Genomic DNA, 6,432 nt, shown 5'->3' on the forward strand with positions numbered 1-6,432 from the left:
CCAACACAGTTACCTTGGCAATTTAGCCCAATGCAGTGTAATGCATATAATTGCTGGACTGCATCAACCTTCAAGTAGAGCATCCTGACACCACCTTCCAATAATTAATTAATGGTGGTTATGTGTCATGGACTCCCTTACTTTTTCAGAGTGCTCTCCTGTTCACAGTTCAGCCACATCAAGGCTCAGTACACCTGATTCCTGCAGAGTACAAGGTGTAGGTTTCAACAAATCAAGCACATGGAGGGACAAAACATTCTCTCTTTTACAAAGTAAAATTCACATGAACCCATCTAATGAATAGCCTCTGTCTAAGTAGTGCATACTAGGGGATGCGATCTTACACAACGCTTGAGTGATTTGAACTGATCTTATCAGTTAAAAAACCCCCACTTCTTCATCAAGCAACTTCTATTGTAAAAGTTATCTGACAACATCAGTTATGTTTACAAAAGGTGAGAAAATTCAGCCTGGAGGGCAAGGTGCTGGTCACACCTCATAGTAGGCAATTCCTGTTTGCACAGGGTATTATGCAAGTACACATACTTTACCAAGGGGAGGAAGGCACAGGGATGCCACATCAGAGGCACTAGGCTGGGAGACATGCTCTGACAGCTTGGAATCTGGAGAATTCAAAGGTCAGGGATGCCCAAAAGATTAGGCATTTGCTGGCAAGTAAACCATAAAACCTTGGGCAACAAGTAAACCAGTACACAATGGGGATCCCAAGTGCATCTGCTGCACAGACTCCTGCTGTGATGGGAAGTAGTAACGTGCCTGTGAGGGTGTGGAAGAGTAATTAGAAATGTAGCATGATATTGAATTTGTTTTAATTCAGAAACAAGTTTGAATTTCTCATTTGCACGGGCTCTTGAAACCCATTTGGCATGTTGAGGATATTCAACTCTGTAGCAACTGATTTTCAGATCACAGAATCATAGTATATCTCAAGTTAGAAGGAACTCATAAGGATCATCAAGTCCAACTCTGCTCAACACAGGACTTTCTAAAACCAAACCGTATGACAAAGAGTGTTGTTCAGATGCTCCTTGAATTCAGACAGACTTGTAGCCACAAGCAATTCCTTGGGAAGATTCTTCTTGACTGGCCATCCTCTCAGAGAAGAACCTTTTCCAAATGTCCAGTCTGGACTTGCCGTCACACAGCTTCATTCCATTTCCTATTACTGATCACCAGAGAGAGGAGATCAGCACCCCCTCCTCCACTGCTCCCTGTGGCACTGCATTCCTTCCCTCCTCAGGCTCTTCTGCAATCTCAGGAATTCTCTTCAGGACTAAGCCTTGAGGAATGACTTAGGTAATGAAGCTTCCCTCAGTCTTATCAGAAACTCATACATGACTAACGTGGGAAGGCACGGTCCTTAGCAGAAGCTTCTGTTGCCTAACAAAAGACAAGAAACAATCCGCCCTGCCCTGACAACCTCGGAACTTTACTTGCCTGAATCATCCTGGAGACTGACAGATGACTGAAGCCAAGCATTTTGCAATTAAGCAGCAGTCCTAAGTGAGACCCTCAGAGCTCTCCTGGAAGTCAGCAGGCTGTGTGTCCCAGCCTTGCACTCCTGCTGGGACACCTCTCAGAGCCTGCCAACTCTCACACTCTGATACTTGGAGGAGCATCACTGAAAGCTGTCAAGGGGGCCTGGGCTGATACACCACTCTTCAAGGCTCAGCCTGCTGAGAGACGCAAAGGCATTCCACATGAGTATTTCACTGACCTCGGTGTGGGGGGAATTTTTAATAGGTACCTTCGTAGATGTTGTCTTCTGTCTGTGTATATGAGTGTCTGAATGGCTATAGATACCCCAGTACAGTATGAATATTGCCAACTTAGATTATAAATTCAGTTCTTTCGTTTATAGTAAACTCTATTGAATCATTTTGTAAGTGTTCAATAATGATAAAATGCTTCTAAATCCTTTAGACGTAAAACCCTTGAGCAAGCCTGAGGCTAAGTTTGTCAAGGGAATCCATTCTGAATATTGTGACCCAACGGGAATGTCTCCCCTACCCTTTAGTACTCTCATTCTTTTGTAACCCAGAGTCTGTGAAAATTATTTTAGATATAATCTGATCCAGTTTTTCTTTATATGCTTTATTCTATGTGGTAGTAGAGTAAACTTTGCCACTGAACTCTGTTAGGCCACACTTTCACAAATATATATTAAAGCCTTCTTTACTAATGACTTTGATGATGATTCTTTAAGCAGCCAAAATACAAAATGACATCCGCCTCAAGGAAGTTGTGGGCTGCAATGGGGACACCCCTCAGTCTTCTCTTCTCCAAACTGAAGAAATCAAGTAGCCTCTGCCACTCTTTATAAAGGTTACAATTGAGGCCATTCACCATCTTGGTCACTCTCCAGCGATTTGATATCTTTATTGATATTGAGGTGCCTGAAACTCACACACGGCTCTCACCACAGAGGCAAGGTAGCAGCAGTACAGAGTAGAGCAGGACAGTCACCTCCCTCAAGCCAGCTCAAAGTGCTGTGATTGATATCCACCCCAGGCTGTGGTTGGCCCTCTTTGCTGCCCAGGAACGCTGTTGACTCATACCCAACTTGCCATCAATCCAAAGCCCCAGATCTCTCTTCATGGGCCTGTTCTTCAGCCTTGCATCCCTGTTACTAGTGAGAGGTGCCTCTGCCTGACTTAAGGTGCAAATGAGACCACATGCTGGAGTGAACTATACGGATTTTATTCAAAAACAAACATGAGGTAGAGAGATAGAAAAAGAACTAGAAAACAGAGAAGAGCGGGGGGAAAGAGAGACATATCGAGCAGATGCACCATCCATGGATCCAGGGGTGTCCCATTGGTCCTTCCTCACCCCAGGCTTCTCAGTAGTGGGGTGATACTCATTCTTTTGGTGGCACCAACTTTATACAGTCCTCGTTCTGAGTATTGATGGAGGCACGTTCCTAATTTACATGTGAACCGAGGTTGGGTGTGCCTTCACGGCATGCAAAAGTGAAGGTACACAAGGTCCTCTTTCTGACAACGCTTCCTCCAAAGATTTGAGGGGCTTTTGTTGGTTGCAGGTACTGTCTGTCCATAATACGGAGTGATCTATGTTTGACCAGTGATACGTGTATGAGCACTTGCTTCCTTTCACACAGCTTGCCACAGCAGAAATTTTTGTCTGGATCCATTAACCAGGATGTGCTAACCAGATAAAGCCTCCACCAGGCCTGGAATGAGAGCCTCCCTGTTGCAAATTCCTTCTTTCTGTGTTTATCCTATTGCAAATCCTTCTCTAGCCTTAACAGTATTTCAGATAGGCAACTGTGCTTTTTAACTCCTTACAGTCCCAAATTTGCACATATAACCATGATTACCCTATCCCAGGTGATGAATCCAGCACCTGCTCTTGATATATTCATACAGTTGAATGATTGACAAAATTCCCCAGTCAATCTAGATCTCTCTGCAGGACCTCTCTAGAGGTACTCCAACCCACTCTCTAGAAGTGGGTTGTGGGATTTTGGGGGTCTTTGGTGGTTTCAATCTTTTGGTCAACAGTTCATGCCTGTGTCTCAACCTCATCTCGGCGCTTGCACTATCTTCGTGTGTGTAGTCTCCATGGAGCAAAGCAGGGAAGTGGGCCCCAGAAGGGTGCTGCTCTTCCTGGATACAGACCCCCTCTCCTGCTTCAAACATCCTGTTCTAATTTGCCCACTTGCTCTATAGGGGCTACTGCTGTTTGAGACACAGCAGAACACTAACTCCTTGCTGCCCCAGCTTCCACACAGGCCTAGCCAGTATCAGGACATAACAGTGCCTTACCAGCCCAAAGAAAGGAACAGTGTATTTCAAAGAAGCAGGTAACAGAATATAAAAGTAGACACATAAGATGCTAAATGTAGCTGGAACCCATGGATAAACAGATAATGAGGAATATAGTGGCTTTTTTGGCCAAGCCATGTAACAAGAAGCAACAGCGCATGCCCTAAGAGAAGTTCAAGACATGGATATCCGTAACACTGTGGGCACTTGGTGGGTAGGACCACCAGAAACCCCTTTAGATAATTCTCTACAACCATAAGAGGACTTCCAGTAACAGGCAGATGCATGGAAATTAGTTCTAGGAAAAGTGATGTTTATCTGTTTGCCAGGAAGTACACTGTAATCCATATTGATGAGGATGGTGGAATAAATGCTTTGTTGTAAAGTGTCATGACACATCCAGTTAGAGGAAATACTCTTTCCAGGTGACCAGCGATGCAATAAAGAATGCCTGCTTTCTAATGCTTCAAAATAGTGATAAAAATTTATAAATAAAAAAAAAATTGGGACCATTATTAGAAAGTTATTGACTGCCAGTCATATGTTTCTAGGCCAGCTAGAAACATATGGGTGTCAGCCCACCTACTTTAGCTATCTTATCTGTAGTATTGAACCATAGTATTCTGTTAAAGCCTAGAGAATTAGATGTTTGGGAAACAAGTCATGGGATGTCTTACAGAGCTTAGAAGCTAGAGGTCAGGAACGTAACCAGTACAGGTAGATAGTTTAGTAGAAGGATTAGAAGTTGACAAAGATTGATTGTTTACATATGATAACATTCAGAGCCAGCTAACATACGGCCAATACACATATGGAAGCATTTATGCAAAATTGATATACATTAGAAAATACTCAGAGCCAGCCAGGCAAGACTTATACATCATAAATTTTGACACTGAAACTAATAAAGACCAGAATGGAGGGACTAACAGGTTAGGTAGTCATAGTAACAGGACAGAGGTAAAAAGTTTAGAGCTATGTAGATGGTCCTTACTTCCTCCCCTGATGCTCTCCAACTCATTTAAAAAAGCACTGACCCAATAAAGAGGGAGGACTACGCAACAGCAACAAGTACGCAACTAATTTCAATACTGAGCAGGGTGGGAATGGGTGGTGACAGGTAATAAATATGTACATGTGTCTTAGAATATGCATGACTTTTGTGAATAAATAGAGGGCTAAAAGCTGTGGAAGGGCATACACGCCTTTGGGAGTGATCCCATGCGCTAAAATAAACATAAAGTTTTGACTAAACTGGTTGATTTCGTCCTTGCCTTTCGTGCATCAGTATCACTTGTTGGTTGCTTTATAAGGAAATTTGTCTGCTGCATCCTCACCTGTGCCAGTTTCTAAGTCAGAAAACATTGTTCTTCATATCCTCAGGATGTTTGACTTCAGCACTGCTGAGTTGTCACCAAAAGGCAGGATTAAAATTCCTTAGCACCAATGTAGTTCTAAGAAACAGGCATTACTTTATGATGATGCAGGATGCATGGGGATAACTCCTGTGAATTTTTATTATTCTTCAGTTGTATGACCAAATGGCATGAAAGAAACTTATCCAACATCAATTTTGGATAATCAATTTTGATAGGAAAAACATATGCTAATATCTTCACAAATAACTTGATGGGTGGGGGGTCTTCACTAATGATAGGAGAAATAGGGTGTTACTGTCTTCAGGAATGACTGAAAGAACCAGTCAGGTTCTGGAAGAATGGCTGTAGGTATTTAGAGGAAATGGGTCTTCATGTCTCTACAAACATCAAGCAGAGAAAGCTACAGAACCCAGAGCTGGACCCAGACAGTTTGATTTTCTCAGCTTTAGAGTAGTAGGAGAAAGGGTCCACACAAAGTCTATTGCAGAGCTCAGAAAGCCTCAACTTGTGAACTTTAGGGAAAACGACCATGCATGTTCAAAAGGGAATATGTACTAGGCAGCTCAGGAAGTCTGTGCTTTCCTATTACCTCATCCAATGGGGAAAGGAACAAGGCAACATGAGGTCAGGGGTTCAGGATGAAAGTAGGCTGCACCCTCCAAAACCTTGAGAGACAATCCACAGGGGTATAGCCCAGTGCACTCTCTCCCTTTATTGGAATAAATTTGCAGGACTGCTCTGTCTCCTTCACAGACATTGGTTTTACGCAGTGTAGCTTGTAATGAATGGGTTAAAAACTTTGTTTATTAAATCGAATGTGGGCACAGGAACCACAAATATCAAAGGTGGGCACAGAAAGCTAAATGTGGGCATAGGGAGCTTAGGCTATAACCGCAAGTATCCAGTAAAATAAACCATTGCAGGATGTGTGCAAGACACATAGAGGTGGCACATGGACAGAAGATAGGGTCACAATGAGGACACTGGAGGAAGACATCGTGCCTTCATCTTCTTCACCGAGAGGCAGATTACGATCCCCTAGAAACAGGACGCGCAGACGCAGAAACCATGCAGAGTACACCGGAAAACCACAAATACAGGAAATAAGAACTGCATAAATAAAGGGTCGAAAAGTTGCCTAAGGTGCGACCCATTGGCGGAGTGCTGACTCCCCTGGTCGCCCAGTACTTTTTGTTCAGCTTTTGCTTGCTAATAAATTTTCTATGTTTGCTCTACACTGGCTC

Source organism: Catharus ustulatus, chromosome 4 (assembly GCF_009819885.2).
Source record: "Catharus ustulatus isolate bCatUst1 chromosome 4, bCatUst1.pri.v2, whole genome shotgun sequence".
NCBI classification, from domain to species: Eukaryota; Metazoa; Chordata; class Aves; order Passeriformes; family Turdidae; genus Catharus; species Catharus ustulatus.